General features: G+C 38.1%; 1 protein-coding gene across 4 annotated transcripts in view; it reads left to right on the forward strand.

The window, feature by feature from the left end:
• Positions 1–17,879, forward strand: part of DAW1 (dynein assembly factor with WD repeats 1) — a 269,838-nt gene that overhangs the window by 136,721 nt on the left and 115,238 nt on the right. For 3 of the 4 annotated variants that reach the window (XR_004241998.1, XR_004241997.1, XR_004241996.1), the window contains exon 14: positions 11,554–11,625. The gene's annotated coding sequence lies outside the window, so the exon portion shown is untranslated. Of the gene's footprint in view, positions 1–11,553; positions 11,626–17,397; positions 17,467–17,879 lie in introns of all 4 variants that reach the window. The other variant, XR_004241999.1, reaches the window with a different exon arrangement.

A 17,879-nucleotide genomic window follows, 5' to 3' on the forward strand; every position in this document is an offset into this window, starting at 1 on the left:
ACAATATGCTTCGGAGAATTAACATAGATCCCAAAACACATGTAACAAATTATTCTTTTCCTTGAATTGATATGAACAAAGTAGCTCATTTAGATTTACATTCAATAAACTGAGTAGCTTTAAAATATTTTAGCTAGAGACTAATTTGCTGTTGATATTAAAGATATTAAACTTCCCATTTGTAGAAATAACTTAAGGACTTAAGGAAGAGTAACTCCCATTTAACAGGAGTGTGGAGTGTTTTAAATATTTCACCATGTTTTTATGAAATGTGGCGAAATATTTTGAGAGCAATGTGACTCAAAGCAATTAGGCATGCCATAGCTATCTTAGTGATTCATCTAGATTGCAGAGACATGAAGTAGCATGTATGCCATGACCATTGTCTTCACTACTATATTAAGGCAAACTCTTTGGCATTTCTTCTAGAGCTCCCAGATAACTGGGTTTTAAAATTTATTTCAGCAGTTGTCCTGTTTCCAGTTGTATATGTCTGGTGGCAATGAATCTCTTCCTCCTTTCTGCTCATGCTCCACCAAGCACAATTTTTCTGTTCATGTCAGGAGACTTGTTGCAGTGCTTTAATTTGTGATTTGTGAAATACATCTTGTTAGGAACAGCAAAAGCTACCCCCAGAAGAGTACAGTTGGTGACAGTGCAAGCAAGACAAAGGAATTGGCAGCAGAACAAGACACTGCTGGGAAAGCATCTGTGCTGTGCTTTCAAAAGTAGTGTGTGGGGGGAAAGCAAGAACAGTGTGAGAGGTAGAAACTGTAGCTCCTGGCTTATGCCTCATACAAGGTCAAAATAAAAAAATTAAAACCCTATTAATAGTTCCAATTCATTTACTCAGTTTTATTATTTTTCCTATTTTGGCAGGATTACGAGGAACTGATTCTTTCTGAGGGCTGCCAAAGGTATATTCAGGCTCAGGTGCTCATTGAAGTCTTTAGACCACCTGCTAAAAAGCCTTGCTTGTGTCCTGACCCACCCTGTGCTGCCTTCTGTTGCTCTTCTGACCAGCCGTACCCCTTTCTGGAGTGGATATATAGCTCTCAGCAAGACATAGCTGGATGTTTGATCTATTCTGGTGCCTTCATTCCTTTTGATACTTCCTGACAACATTAATGGAAGCTGCTGCCTCTAAATTGATGCGTTAGCTGAAAGAGGAAGGGTTTTTTGCTTTTTGTCTAAGACTGCTATGTGTGGTGGGTTACACTGGAAGAGGCTTTGCAAGCTCTTGGCTTCCCGAAGGGCACTGTGTCAGATGGAGCTCAGGAGAGATCCTTGGTCTCTGTGATGGCACAGTACCCTCACAGAACTGCTTCTTTAGTATCCCAAATACTTATGAAAAGTCCAATGTGGAGGGGCCCCATTTGTGCTGTCAGTTTTACAAGTGAAAGGCAGGAGTGGAAACCATTATGGAAACCAGAAAATAGCCCTATGGCTTTTGGCTGTCATACAGAAGCATCCCATGGACAGACTATTTCACAGCCTCCACCCACCTTCCTCAGTCTTTGGCTTCCTTTTGTACTTTGGCTTCTGCAAAACATGCCAAAAAACCCCAATCCAACCACTGTCCCAGTCCCCACAAATTTAGGTGTAAATCTTATTCTTCAGAGAAGAAAAATTGTTGAGTGCTGGTGATAATTTAAGTTTGTAGGGTTTTTTTGTCTTTATTCAACATGAAATTGGTGTGTGGTCAGAGCTGAATCTAGAGGCTTTCTCTCTTAAAAAAAAAAAAAAAAAGAGAAAATATCAATTTGATTTAAAATCCCCAAATTTCTTCTGTTGTCTAAGTTGACAATGGGAAAAGCAAGATTTGCTGCATGTTCTAATACCCAGCAATGACAAATTTAGAGCAAAATTAAAGGGCCAAGAATAAATGATAAAGGCAATTCTTCATATTTGTTTAACAAGTGCATGGTTAAATTCAAAGTTACCTGTCATTTGTGTATAAAATGTTAGACTGTTTCACTGTATTTCTTCTCAGTAAGTTGTGCTGCAGCTTTGGACATATTTTGAATGTTTCCAGAGGAATAACGCAATCAATTTCACAAATAAGAAACATTGTGCATCAAGCTCAAAAAGCATGAAATGGAATAGTATTAGACTAGACAAGAATTCCTGGCATCAAATGCTGTTATCATTCTCTTAATGGCACAGCTCACGGTCACTCTTGCCTGGCTTACAGACCTAAGAGCATTTCTGTGTTAAGCTGGAGAAGTTTTTGAGCAAATGCTGTTAAGGATCAGAGAAACTTTTCAGAACAAGGATCTTACCATGTTTGCAATAATATCCTGGTAAATTTTTAGCTGACATCAAGGAAAAAGCCAGTAGTTCCTCTAGAACTCTCACTGTCACTAAGTACTCATCGTGACGTTCAGGGAGCTCACGGGCTGATGCTGAGATGGTGCAAACCCTCAGCTCTTCCACAAGGCTCCCAGTCTTGGTGCCAGACAGGATGTAAATATCTCCACTATGACATTTTACGCTGAAGGACTGCAGCTCAGCAGACATCAGTCTGGTTCTGCTGGAGGGGTTAAGAAGCTGTATGTTCCTGGTAGATATTTTAAGGTGATTTTCTTATACCTGTATGTGGGCTGGTATTTGGAAACATGAAGTATTGCTGTCTGTGCTGACCTTGCCCTGTACATACTAATAAATACTAATACATGCAAGATGTCACCATGGTTTGAAAGGCTCTTCTTTAAATACCAAGTGCTGTTGGGTGCTATCTTCCAAACTATCAAACATCTTCAAAACCAAAAATATTTTAATACGTGTATTTCTTGCTTTTGCAAAAAAACAAACACGTACTTTTAAATTATGCTTCAGTAGTGTAGTGATTGTGTAACAAATTAATAGAGTGGCATGTGATAAACAAAGACAGTCATAGTAACTGTGGTGTCCCTTACAGCTAATTTCCCAGTAAGATTTGTTTTCAGCTGGAAGGTTGGCATTCAGCTTTCATCACAGTTGCCCTGTTGCTACAGGGATGTTTTGCATACATTGTATGGAGAGCTGACACGTAGGGAAGCCAGATTCTACTTTGCCTTTCAGCAATCTTCTTAGTCTGTGGGGAAAACAGATGTGGTTTTAATCCTTTTTATCTGTTCATTGCAAAGTGACAGTGCATATTATGTAGGTGAAAGGGAGAATAAAGTCTTAATGCATTTATTTAGCTTTCTTGCATGTGGGTTTGTTTTTTGTTTGTTTGTTTGTTTGTTTGTTTTTTTTTAACTCCAAAAAGACTACTGATTTTGGCAGTCTTTATCATTTAAGGTATTTTTAAAGCAGACTCTCCAGTTCCCTGGATGAAATCAAATAGCTTTGTTTGACAATGTATGTGGTGTGGAAATGATTCTGTGATCCTCTTGTGTATTGGAGTGAGTATGTACATGATCTGTATTTACTAAAGAGGCAGGAATTATACACGCATTTAGGTAATCCTTATCTCTGACATGAACCTGTAATGATTAGTTTGTGGTTTGGGTTTTTTTTACTTTACCTGTAAAGCTTAATTTCACATGTCCCACTTACATGATACAGGTAATTTCTGCCCTGTGATCTTTTCCATGGCAAGGTGGGTTAGTTTCCAAGTTGTTGGTCAATTTCATGCAAGAATGTGAAGTTCTAATCCTTGCTTTTGAGAATGGAGGAACTATTTCATATACACCTTTAGTTCTGGAAAGACTAGCTTATGTAAGAAAATCCTTCTCACTGGATAGATCTTAGTGGATATAGCTAGACAGACAATGCAAAGCACTGTCCCTGGCTGACCAGCCAGCCATACATCTTAAGAAAAGGTTCTACTACAGTCCTCAGAAATGCACTTCAAAAACAACATACCAAAGTGAGCCAGAAAGAAACCCAAATATTTTTAGGGTTTATTTTTCCATGAAATATTGGAAAACTCTAACTGTGTGAATCTGGTTATTAAATAAGCTATTTGGAAAAAGATGCAATAAAGTATTTGCTGAAGGAAATAGAAATAGGTTTGGGTTTTTTCCTGTTGCAGTATCCATGTACAGAGCCTGCTCCTCCATATCAGCACAGCTAATCTGCTCTGTGTTGAGGCTTCCACAGTTTGCACACGGAGGCCCTTCAGACTGCTGAGAAATTAGTAGGAAAACTTTTGGAAATATTCTCTGATTACTGGGTGCTTGTTCCACTAATGGGAGAAACAGAGAAAAGTTCTTCAAATTAATGGCTTAGTGTACTGCTAATGACTCTAAATTAAGAGGCTGTGCTTTCTGAATTCTTTTGTGAAAAGTCAATTTTGGCAGTTTTTACTAAAGAAAGGGTATTATTTCTGTTAAATTACATTTTTAGGTTATAGACATTATGTTGTGTTATAAAGGTCTCCCCTGGAAAGACTATTACCTGTCATCTCAGGACTTGTCTCTTTGCTTTGATGCCACAGTTAAAACCAGTTTGCTCTTTTTTGAAGTAAAAGCCTGTGGTAAAGGTGAAAAGCAAAATTCTGAGTTGCCTGGAAACCCTACTAGTTTAGGGTTAATGCAGAGTTTTAGTGGTTTTTTGTTTGTGGGTTGTTGGGGTTTTTTTTTGTGGTGGTGGATGTTTGTTTTTGGGCTTTGTTTTCATTATCTCCCTCCCAGTCATATGGACAAGAGCAAAACTCAAGTTCAGTGATGTTGCTATCATGGAAAATAGATTAGGGTTTCAGAATGAAACATGCCATGAAGCAAAAGGGGGAAAATTTCTTTTTGCCATATTCCCATTCTGAAATAGATATTTGTTTGAAAACCAGCTCTTGTCAGGGAAGTGTCCGTGATATTTTGCCACAGAAATCCATAATATCTATAGAAAAATGCTACATGGGTGCAGAGATAGTCTACAAAAATAACAACTAAAGTAAGATTTCATAGAACATGACAAGGTTGGGATCAGCAGAGTTTTTTGGTTCTGGTCTCAGGATGTGTGTATGTATGTGCTTGAGAGACAAACATTAATGGGTTTTAAAGTATGCATTTTTATTTCTCTTTGGTTATAATGGAAAAGCAGAATAACACTAGCCTAGGATCCTATATACTTCATTAAACTAGTGATAAGATGCTTTTTGCAAGTCATGACCTTTATTAATTTCTATTTGTATGGCCACACACAACTGAAATACACAAAGTATTATTTCTGTTCATGTATTCCTTTCGAGTCAACACAACATACAGGCATGGTTATATAGCTAAAAAAAAAACCCAAACAAAACAAAAACTCCATTTACTTGCTACAATAGCAGTACAATTTTTTCTGGTGCAAGATGGAAAAAAATCACAATTTCTTGTTATCAGCATGTTAAGACATGGAAATACCCAAACTGCAGATTTTGTATTTGTATTAGGTAAGAACACCTCACATTCTCTACAAGAGGCATGAGATAGGAAACTTTCATAATTTTAGAATACTATGGTGTAAATAACTCTCTTCTCCAAAGGGTCAAGTCCACAAAAAGAAGAAAGATAGCTGCATTCCTATTTCTTTGATGAAAGTGGGGAAAATGATGTAGCACTGACTCTACAAATTTATAGAGGAGCAAAAGCAGAAAGACACTTTAATATAATTTCTGAAAGCTTGAGAAAAGCCAAACGGGATTTTCAACTACTTTTTGTTGAGTCAAAGGTCCTAAGCCATCCCAATTGACCTAGAGAGAGAAATGTGGGCTTGTCACTGGTTGGTAATAAAGAAAAAATGGGAGAAGAATCTTTACTGCATGTGTGTGTGGGTGAAGCGAATCCTGCTGTTCATCTTCTCAACAGGCCATAGGATACCATTAGCATCCTTCTCATCAGCCAGTGAATTTTGTAGGTGAAGAATAGGTTTTTTTCCTTTCTCTCAAAAGTGTGGTTGAGCAAAAACTAGAAACACACACAAAAATCTTATTTTGTCTTGGTAATGCAAACGAAGAAGAAAAGGAGAGGAGCAAGCCAGAACTGAAGTTGGAGTCAGCATTTTAAATTAGTTATTCTCCCTCTGCTTCACTCCCTCAGTGTTCTGGCACCACAGCTGACAATAAGCATTTTCTAGTTAGATTATCAAAACTCTTAATGTCTGCAACAGCATCTGTGCAGTGAGGATTAAGCAAAACAATGCATTTTAGCCCTGTGGAGCCACAAGCTGCAGCCAGCTCCAGTGTGGATCTGTTCAGGTTTTGCTCCAGGAGATCTCCAGCATAGGGGCTTTGCTGTTCTGAAATGGGAGGTACAAAGAGAAAATGGCTCAAGGCCTCCCTGAGCTATCCCAAAGCCAGATACTTTGGATTTCCTCACCAATGAGTGGCAATGGATAGCCTGGGGCTTTGGGGTGCTATATGAGGCTGGCAGTGCTTGCTCTGCAATTTAGGCTGCAACATCCCTGTATGGGGTTACCTGAGTTAGAACAAGCTTATTCTGTGTCTGTTGTACCTCGGTTGCTCTGTTTGTTGTTCAAAATTATTGCACAGTGTGTTGTACTTCAAACATGGACCTAAAGTCAGAGCCGTGAAATGCATTTGTTCCTTGGGAGAATCAGTAGATCTTGTCTCAAAATATTCATTTTCTTTACGTATAAGTGATAAAATGAATTAAGAAAAGGCATGTGTATTAATTTGAAAGCTACACGTAATAGCTGAAGAAAGGAAACCCAAAGGGTTTCTCCATGTAGTAACTTTTCATGAAAATCAACAGCAGATTTATCTAGAAAATAAATTAATAGGAAACCTAGGGTTTGACCAAAGCAATGTTATTAACAATGTTATGATTGATAATCTTATCAATCTTAGCAAGATTTTATTAATGCAGTATTCAAGTGAATGTCCAGCTACTAGTTTTGAATTTCTGTTGTGCATTCCCATGCTTGGGGATTATTTTCTCCATGTGGGGTTGCTACCTGCAGTCATTTGCCTTAAAATGAGCTGATTAGGTAACTGGAATTCATACAAGAGAGACACAGTCTCCAAAGAGCACTGGTGTGTTTTGTTTTCTTCCTTATTTATTCTGGTGAAGCACAGGAACTCTATGTTCTGTCACAGAAATATATATTTTTTTCATAAGTGCTATATAGGCACAAGAAGGACATGAGAATTGTCCTAATTACTCATAATTTGTGTCTTAGAAGAATTCAATATCTTGCTGCAAACACCAGCATTTGGGAAAAACAGCAAGCCTTTGCTTTCCTTCTCTTCTTTCCCTTCCCACCCCCCCCTCCCCCCCGCCTTTTTTTTCCTTTATCTATTTCAGACATTTATCCTTCATCTCATCCATTAAAGCTCTTTGGGAAAGGCCCTATATTTGCTCCCTGGTAGAAAAATCATCAGTGTTTTCATGTTAAATGAAGAATAGAATTTTGCAGCTGACTGAACATGAGAGCAAATTCGCTATTCATATTAATTAGCTGTAATTTTCCCAAACTACTACTAGAAGTTGATCCTAAAACTACACAATAATGTGCAGCTCTCCATGGAATTGTACTGATAAATATTTTAGAAGGAAAATCTTAAAAGGTGTCAAACATCAACATTAACACCTTTCTTGCCTTCATAATAGGAAAAGCAGTAAGTTCCAAGGTATGCCTATGAGTTAGGTTGAAGAGATTCATCGCACACATTTTGGGAGAAAAATAATTCTAAGCTTTGAATTATCCACTGTTCTCTTAATTCTGCTCCAGCTGAAGTCAGTGAATCTAAGTGAGCTGCCAGTGCAGTTAAGGGGAGTTGAATTAAGCCTGTCTGCTGCCAGCTCTAGCTGGGAAAGGGAAATATGCATAAGCAGCATAAGAACTCAAAGTCCTTTCTTTGATAGTCTTTTCAGATTTTGTGATCTGCTATTTCATGAGTGGAAGAGAGATCACTTCTAAGGGGTGGCAGAGTATGTCAGTAATGGGCAAAAGAACCTGCAGTTGTACACACCATCAAAGCCAGCGGATTGTGTAGCTGGAGTACCCTGTACCTGCTGATGTGGACATGAGAAATGGAGAGTTTCCGAGTAAGAGCAAGGCTAGCAGGGTGTGTAAAGACTGTTATTTTTGTGCTGGCTGGTGTATTTGCCATGGGGAAAGCTGCTGACTGTCTGGGCTTTGTGTTGGAATGTGGTCTGTTTACCTGTTGCAATGAGGGGCTTACACATTCAGTCTGACCTTGGATGATAATGTGTCATTATACCCATTTTATCAATGGCCTTCTTTCTTGAGGCTTTTATTGGGACTTGATTTCTTCTTGTTGTTTTCCCTTGCTATTTAATGCTCTCATTAATGTTGGCTAACAGTCTAAGAGAAGCAATATCCAAATGGGCTGTGCTGGTGAAAGTCTTGGATGTTTCTCTGCTTTTATTTCCAAGACCTTTTTGTTGCCTGTTTCTTTGTCTCAGATTACTGAAAGTCATCAGAAAGATGCTTACAATTCTCTCTTTCATTATTGCTGATGGATTCCGTTAGCTTTAGGGAGAAATATATTTTAAAAAAACTCCAACCCAACAAAAAAAAATGATGCAGATGTTTATGGCTTGTTTTTCTTGATTGTAACACTAAAGAACATTCAAAGCAATAGCAATAAATGACTAGAATTACAATTATCTTGCTGTTTTTTGCACCTTTAGTACTAAAACAGTCTCCATATCTCTGTAAATCAGCCAGTTCCTGAAAGCCCAGGAGAAAATGGAGTGAATAGAGCTTGAGAACCATTGCATATTAGGGCATCAGTATATTCCTATTTATTTTTCTTAACCACAAAAGAGTAGGTAGTCAAAGAATACATGCCATTGATTCCCTTGCTTTTTTTCTCTTTCACCCATATTTTTGTCTTGCCTTTCTGCTGCCACTAGGTCAATTACATGAGCTGAAATGCAGTTTTCTTGAATATTACTCTTCTCTCCAGCAGAGAGGCTATCCCTTATTTTAAACCCAAGGCTTTTGCTCCCACATGACTGTGGCAGGAACCTTGTGCATGACTTTTTCTGTGTATTTTGGCCATTAGCTTTGTCATATTCTGACTTATAAATCACCCAGGGGATAAGGGAGAAAGAAATGGGTTGTAAGTGGTTCTTACATAATGTACTATGAATCTGGCTTTCTGATACTGAAAAAATATATATGTATTTCCTGGGAATTGTTCTGCTCCTTAGTAGGACTTGGTCATCTCCAGTTATAAAGACAATTCCCACGCTTTGGACCTGGTGCGTTGTGGTGGCCTGAATCATGTTTCCTCCACTGCTGCTCATTTGTTATGGCCAAGGGAATGAGCAGTGCTGTCATCCCAATTAGCTGGGGAAGAAGCTTAGGTCTGATATTCAGCTTCAGACACCTGATCAGATGAATCAGCTCAGAACAACCGAGATGCTGCCTGCTGGGCCAGGGCTGCAGAGGCTGCTTCTATTTTAAGAAGACACATGGTACATTTAGCATACTGATGGCAGCACTGCAACTGGCAGGAAGTCAAGTGATCTCTTCTAGGAAAAGCGGTTTCAGGTGCTGAAACCAGCCCATCTACATTCTTTTCAGCCTTTATTGTCCATAAAATGAGATTGAAAACTTACACTGAAGCCCTAAAGTTAAAGCACATCACAGGGATCCATGTTTTGTGTGTATTTGTGTGTGTGAGCTAAACACTAATCCCTTAATGGTATTAATTAGACCTAAGCAGGTGCGATGTTCAGGCTGTGTTGGCATCTAGTACCACACCTGCTGTAAGAGACTGACAAAGTGGTGTTAATTGGTACCATTTTTTTTCAGACTCATTTTGCTTCTCTGCAATGTTAGCAGAGTTTTCTGTCACATACATTCATCCTTTCAGCTAACACAGTGTTTGCTGTTTGGGGAAAATACTAAAAAGAACCTATGTGGGTGGATTTTCTTGGATTTTGCTTTTACTTCTCTTTTTTCCTGATGAGGTACAAGAATATTGTGGGTCTTACAATGTGCTACCTGATGTCCCTAACAGACAGATTGAGACTGTTAATGAACATGGATAGAACCAAATGATTATTCCACTGTTAATTAAGCCTGTGCTTTCTCATATGATCACTGCAGAGTCAAATCAGGTAACTCAGCTTCCTGAACTTCTGGTTTGCAGGAGATTTGCAGGATTTGGGGCAACCTGGGTTTAATTAGCTAATTAAATTAAACTGTAGCTGTAGATAGCCCTGGCAGAAGAAGGTAATCATTATATAGAAATAATGAGCATGCACAGTAAACCCTCCTCTAACCAACATTCTGAGTAGTCCCTGAGGTGAAGGGAGGGATATGGTTTTCAACTTGGATCTACTTTTTTGTTTCTTGAAAAAAAACTGAGCATCCAAACAGCAACCAATTACAGTAGAATAAGAGAAAGGCAGATAAAAGCCCACCAGTGTTGCAGGGAATAATTATGACTGGTTTACCTTCATACAAGCATAGCTACAGAAAAGGTATCTGGTCTGATGTTCTCTCTGAAGGCCAAACTGTTCAATTTGAAAGAAGAACTTACACAACTTCTAGAAATCTTTCTGTCCTGAGGTGCTTTGAGGGAGAGGCCATTATAATTTTTTTTTGTCTGCTTTGGAAGCAAAAATTATTAATACATCTGTACGTAGGAAACCACTGTTCCATTCATCTCTTGACACATGCACCCAGAGTGTGTAGTACTTGTCTGTTTGAAGAGCTCTGCTGTTAAAAATATGTTAAAGACAAGCTCCAGGTAGAATCAGAACTATTTTTGAGTATAGTAGCAGGAGGTAGGTACTTACCCAATTTAAGCAGTGTTGTGTTTGCTGGTGCGCTGCTAGTCTGCTGCTCTGTGAACAGGAAAGGGGTGATAGTGTAAGAGCCTTTGCCTTAAATCTAACAGAGTGGTGCAAGAAGAGCAGATATGGTATATGGTACAAACTTCACTGCTTCTAGACCCTAATCTGTTCTCTAATTCATACAGTTAGGAAGACAGGCATAGGAGAAATGGCATATGTAAGGAGGCACAGAAGACAGGAGGGAAAGAAATAGGATAAATTCTTTGTGGGAACCAGACCTTGGATGTAGCAGTAGATGTTTTATTCATTCAAAAAAGAGGAACAACATACATGGCAGTAGAGAGGTCAGCCTTGGGAAGGGAAAGGAACAAGGCAAGAGATGCTTTCTACCCCTGGTACTCTCTCTTATATCCCAGAAGCATTATTTGCTCCCTGGAGCACTGCTGATCTTCCCAAGCCTCCCTCTACTCCCCATGAGATCTTGTTCTGCAGAGCGTCCTTGAGGCAGGAGAAACCAGTTCTGCTGCCAAATAAAGAACTTCTGAGTGGGCTCAAAGCAACCTAGTGCTGTTGACCCCCTTCATCCCAGCTCATGCCCAGAGAGAACTATTTGTTGCCCAATCCTGCTGCTTCTAGCAAATTACTGCGTGTCCTCATGTCTGAGAGAAAAAAAGTTGTTCCGTCTGGCTCTTGTGGTAAGAGCAGAATTTGATGCCATATATTATGTAGGTAAGTTTGAACTCCTGCAAAATGTAATAATCAGATCACAATTCAGCAAATAATTTGAAAATTCAAGGACCATGTTAATTCTCTGCTTACTGAATTTGTTAAATGGGTGTTGCAGGTGCCCTTGAAGCTCCTTTTGCTCCACATTTCAGTCAAGACAAAGCAGAAGTGAAACTCAGGCCTAAATAAGGTAAGTCATCACTGTTTAAGTCTTATGCAACATTGTAGGTCTGCTTTAATGTTAAACCACATGCTTACAAACAACTTCTTCAATATCCAAGGACTCAAGTAATTGTGTGTATGTTTTCAGGATCATGTTTTAGGCAAACTGTCATATTTTTTGTGCTTAAAATTGGATGTCAGCAAATAAAAGTTGAAGAAAAATGGTTGTTAACTATTCCAATAGTGAACAGCTTGTACAAATCATCTTTCATCATTTACCAGGCAGAACCTGAGGTAAAAATACAAAGCTAAGGTCTTGCTACTAAGAATTTTTATATACACATATGCTTCAACTGTGATTATTGTTCTGTTAAAGTGAATTAAAACTCTTTGTCCCTAGAGTGAATTAATGAGGCTGCTGCCATAATAGAGTGCTTCTGTTCAGTAATTTTGTGAAATTTCTTGACAATATGATTGGTTTTTTCAAAAGTGAAGTGAATCTACTAAAATAATATTGTAAATGCAACTAGTTCAGGCTAATGATGAATTAGTTAATTATTAATTGATAGTCTTTAATTTGGTTATATCATCTTTTAATAAATTTCTAACTCTTTTAATTAATTTCACTGGAAGTATTAATACAGATAGAAATCCAGAAAATTATTAACAGGAAGATGTTGCAACCAGCACTAATCTCACAAGTTTAGACAATTTGTCTGAGGCACTGCAGGATGGAATTGTTCTTGCCTCAGTGCTCTCAAAGATTAATGAAGGAAATCCCATTGCTTTATAATTCTTGCTGTTTTCCTCTTCATATGATGGTACTTACTTGTGAGCATGTAATAGGAGATAGGTCTGAATCACAGATCTGAACTTCAAAAATCTTCGTCTGGCTCAAAATTTAGTTTTATTTCTGCTACGCAAAAAACCAGTGAAAGATATAGTGGCTTTCAGCTTTGTCATAGATGTGAAGAAGCTGAATTTAATGAAGGGGATTTCTTCTGAATGTGCCTAGAGTAGATTTTATTCATTTAGGAAGACTTTTCTTACTTAGTTTAAGGTTTTTAAGGTAAAGGAAAATATGGTGAGTTCAGCTAGGTGAACATGTAATATCACATTACTTTTCTCATCAAAGTATAATTCTCATTTTTGAAACAGTTGTGTTTGTTTAATTATTTTTAAATCAATTATTTATTAGGAATTTATGCAGGCCTTACTGAATCACAGCTGCTTTACTAGGCTGCCATGATGCCCTTGTGCCTGTGTTGGTGTTTTGGTCTTGTCCCTGCCAACTCACACCTGATGCTGTGCCATTCCAGCATAGCATTTTATGTGTTTTGTCATCTTTTACTCTTTAGATATATTTAGAAGTTTTTAGGATGAAACTACAGGGTTTCATTGCTGCTTGTTATTATGAGGTAACCCTGCAGCACTTTCCAGCTTTCATGTGGCACAGATATGTGGCAATTTTTTTCTGAAGAGAATAAAATTCATCAGATCAAATGAGTTGTTGCAAGAGTATGTGTTCCTCAAAATGCCTGCTAGGATTAAGGGCGTAACTTGGATGTACAAAGTCTCTGTACTCAAATACTGGATAAAAATTAATCCCAAACTCCTTATTCTACTGTGTTTTCAAAGCTAAAGGAGCTTGCTGCCATGGGCATCCATCTTGAAGTTACTTTGGAACAGAATTTTAAATACAAATAAGCACACATACAAATTTTAATAAAGTATGTCATAGAAATATATCAGTTGCAAAGAAAGTAGAGTGCTGCAATTCATGTAGTGATCCTATAAAAATCTTTCTTTATTCTTATGTTTATTGATTTTTATGTAGAAACAAGAGAATGATTGCTGTATTTCCTTTTAATTATACTCTTAAGAGTGTTATAATTACAATAAAGGTGCACTGCTTTTCACTCATAAGTACTTATGTTTATGTAAACCGAATGACAGTTAAACCACATTTATTATTTAATTTCTAACCTATGAACAAATGTAATGCCATTTGGAGAGCAGGGATATTTTCTCACCTTAGTAAGCAAATAGTTGTTAGTGTATAAAGAGAATATTTAACAATGAGGAAAATATTTCTTGGTACCCTTGATTTTCTTTTCAGCATTTGGGGATAACATAGATCAGGAATTTGGAACAAAACATGTTTGTTTCACATTGCATTGCCCTGTAGGTTAGCAGTGTGAAAAACTTATTGAATGCTGTTCAGTATTCTATATCACAAGAGTAAAAGCGTATCTTGTGCAGTATTTTCTATAAAAGCTGGATCAAATATCCACAGATTACTTACCACACTGGGAAGTGTGTTTAAAACTTCTGTTCTTTGATGATTGTCTCCATGATGGTGTCAAACATCTTCAACTTTGCTGAGCAGCTGTCTCCTTGGTAAACAGTGACTCTCCTAAATAACTGATACTTCTTTGGTTTTTTTTCCTCTACCAACAAGTAGCTGCTTACAGGAGCTGTAATTTATTTTGCAGAGGAAACCATATAACCTTAGGAGTGCTGGAGGCTGAAATACTAATGGTGTCTGAGGACATGGCACTGTATAGATTTGGCACTTGACTTTACAGGCTGTGGATTAAAAAAACCCAGCAGCAGCAGAACAGGTTGAAACTTGAGAAGGAACCAAAATTTTGTGAGTTTCAAAATTAAAATCTGTATATGAAATTGTTTTACATGTGGTGCTCCACAGACCAAACTTTTACCAATTTTTTTTCTGTAGTTGAACAAATTCAGTCTCTGTATCGGGACCAGGCTTCTCACTAAGATTTATACAGCTCTTCACTTCTCCTCTCATCCTGCTCAAATAACGATCAGATTAAGTCTTTTTGGAAGAACATCCTCTCTCATTCAAAAAACAAGTATAAAGAATGAGTTACATCTGTATAGTGCCCTAGTGGAGGAATAAAGAATGAAAGTTCATGTCATGGACTAACCAAAACTTCTTCACATATTTTAGAAGCCCTAATGCAGTATTTACAAGCAGGGTTTCAAGGATGCTTCCAGGAACAGCTATTTGGATAAAGGTAGAGTCACAATAAGGGTTCACAGTTGTTGACAGTGCTCATATAAGCCCATAGTTTTTGTATCTTTTCTTAAACATTCTTTCCATCCAGTGGCAGGCTCTGGATCATACTGGCATTTAAGCAGTAGAATTGAAGAATGGGAGAAAAATTTAATGACACGAATATTGAAAACCAGAGGAAATTTGAGATGGATCTTTGCTTCTAATAAAAATAACAAAATCAAATAAATTTGCTGCATTAACAGCAAGAAGGAGGAGCAAAATAAGAAACCTAAAGTCAAAATAATTTGATTGTGATGGTCATCTTATCCCATGCTTGCATCATCCCATGCTGTGGGAGTTATTAGTCCTTGCAGATGTTCAGATCAATGAGCAGTGTGCATCTCAGCCCATTTTTTGAGCTGAAATCTATACTGATTTAAAAAGTGAGGAGCAAGAAACCTAAACAGTAGACTGGGGAGCAGCTGCTGTTGTAAGGGGAAAGGTGGGAGAAGTCAGAAGAGAGCAAATGAATAATGAAGTGGAAAACAATCATACACACATTTTAAAGTGTTTTAGTCATGGCCTTCTCAGGAACCTGGGTGTTTTCTGAGCAGAAAGAACGTGATGGACTAGATGACAAATCCTACCTAGGTCTACGAGTGACCACCCATGCGAATGGAGCTTTTATTCCTGACTGGGGACATTTCTGCTCTGTCATGATTGTACAGAGAGGCAGTGTTGCTGACCTTGAATGAATTATTTTCCCCTTTTTTCTTTTGGCCTATGGGCTGACAAAACAGTTATTTCCACAGCTCTAATTACAATCCACAGAATGTATATTTTTCAGAAAGTAAAGTTATTGCCTCAGGCTCCAATTCCCTTTTGGGCTTAACCTTTCAAAGCAAAACTGCCAGTTGTTTGTTCTCTCAAGGCTTTTAAGTTGTTCAACAAAGTATGAAATGACTGCAAAGCAGTAATGAATAAGTGGTCCTTTTGGCTTTTACTCAATCTACTGACATAAAGAAATTTTGGTTCCTGTGTAATTGCTGTACATCATTAAAAATGTGAGGGTTTACTGCTTTGTTCAGTTTCTCTGCTTTAGAGCTAGTTTCCTTGATGTGGCTGTACTATGGACTGGATGCTTTGGTTGGTGGGGGCAGGGATGCTGCTGGAATTGCTTTTTTTCTGAAGTACAGAGTAAATCTGATTCTCTAATGTCCATCTTGCAAGATCAGCCAGTCCCTGGTTCGAGTCAGCCCAAACTCAGTTTTCGTTGTAGTCAGTAAAGCTGTTAGCAGAACAAAGGGGCATTTTGCATTTGTTTCCTGGGCCGAGCACTGAGGAGGCAGGAATAGAGACCAGTGTGGTGACTTTGCTCTGTACAGGCATTTGTGGCTGAAAAAGTCCTTGCGGGGCAGGAGAGGCAGCTGTGGAAGGTATAGCATTTCAGCACACTACAGCTGTTTTCTTTGAGAGCTCCACTCTTCCTGTTTTAATTATTCTAGAACACTGTCAGAAATAATTAGTATTAAAAGGTCAGTAGCAGTTTCCACTTAATTAGTTCTGTAAACGTTTTTTTAGAGTGAGGCCCACAGAGATTTTTACATACACAAATAAGAATAAGAAGTGGCTCTAGTGTAGAGCAGAGCTCCTTGCAGGCAACTTGGAAGCAAGATATGGCTGGCCGTGCCCACTGCTACCTTGGGCCCATGGCTGGACCAGAGCTTAACCCCAGGCTCTGCCTCTGGGCACTGCTCCAGCCTCACCCTGCTCACCAGAGCTCCCCAGTCACTGCACATCGGCTGGGGGCTTCAGCACAGAGCTGAGACCAGGACAAGGGACTTGTGAGAGTCTCTGTGGTTGCTGGAGGTCCCAGATCAGTTACAACACGTCTCTGTGCCTCAGGTAGCACACTCAAAACTTGTGTGTGGAAGGGCAAGGCTCAGTTACTGTTGGTATTTAACTCAGTCAAACACCAGCAGATATAAACTATATTGAGGGAAGGGTAAGAATTAATTCTGTCCACAGCACAGCTGACTTTATATGTAACAATGAGCTAACACTGAATTTGTATTGTCAAGAAGATTTATCACATGTACTCCTTAAGATAAATATTTTTTTTAAAAACCCTGGGTATTTCACTGTATCATTTCTATACCTACAGCCTTTTTCCTATCATATGTTTATCTGTTTAATCAAAGAGCATTGGAGTAGAGAACATTCCTATTAGTATTTTTTTACTTTTGCCATGTGTTTGAGATATTGTGATACATCTAGCTACATACCAATCATTAATTTAAATGAGTCTAAATCTTTTCTGTCCTTTTCCTATACTTTAATGCAGACAGGTATTACAATAACCTTTCTGTATTTGTGAACACCCTGACCATACCTTCAAAATCAGAGTTGGCTCTTCTAAACAAAAGCCCTTAATTGCATTGTAAATTGCAGTAAACTTTGTGGTGAGTACTGAGAAGTAAACTTGGTTTTCTCAGTTATTTTAAGTAGGCCTAGCTAGGAGGGAGTGACTTTAAAATGGAACAAAGAAATTCAGCAAAATGAATACAAAGTTATTAAGAAAATAGTTATCATTGTATATGCACAGGTAAATGCTGATACTTTTTTTTTTTTCTGTAAAACTTCTATAAATATTCTTTGGCTGTTGTAGTGGTTTCCCACTAAAACAGTGTTTTGATTTGCTTTATTGAGTAATGTATTGGGGCTGTAGTTTAGTTAAAGCATTCCTGCTGATCTAATGTGTTTGCATTTACCCAGGCTTTCGATTTGGCTACCTCAGACAGTCTCATGGGCATTAATAAATTAACCTCCACAACCCTGAAACTGGTAAGAAGGGATTAGTACTCCTATTTTATAACTGTGGGCTGAAATTGGGAGTAAAGAGAGAAATGTATGTTGCAGTTTAAAATCAAACATACTGTTTTTGGAAGGTGTTTGCAGACTTTGAGACTGATGAACAAATGCATATATACACACACAAATATATATACACACAAACCATAGAGTGCTGAATTGTAGTTGCTTAATAATGACCAAGGATTAAGATGGGTGACAGTGTCAGAGATACAGTTTAGAATCCTGTCTTTCAGGTGAGTGCTTGAAACATCAGGATGCTATTTTTCCTTGGTTTGGAGTGTTATTCTGACTAGTAACTCAGGAGGTAACAGTTTGAAACTGAGAAATCTTTTTTATCCCTTTGAGTGAAATCCACTAAGGAGGATAGTTGGAGGGGCTTATAG

Source organism: Corvus moneduloides, chromosome 10, assembly GCF_009650955.1.
Source record: "Corvus moneduloides isolate bCorMon1 chromosome 10, bCorMon1.pri, whole genome shotgun sequence".
NCBI lineage: Eukaryota > Metazoa > Chordata > Aves > Passeriformes > Corvidae > Corvus > Corvus moneduloides.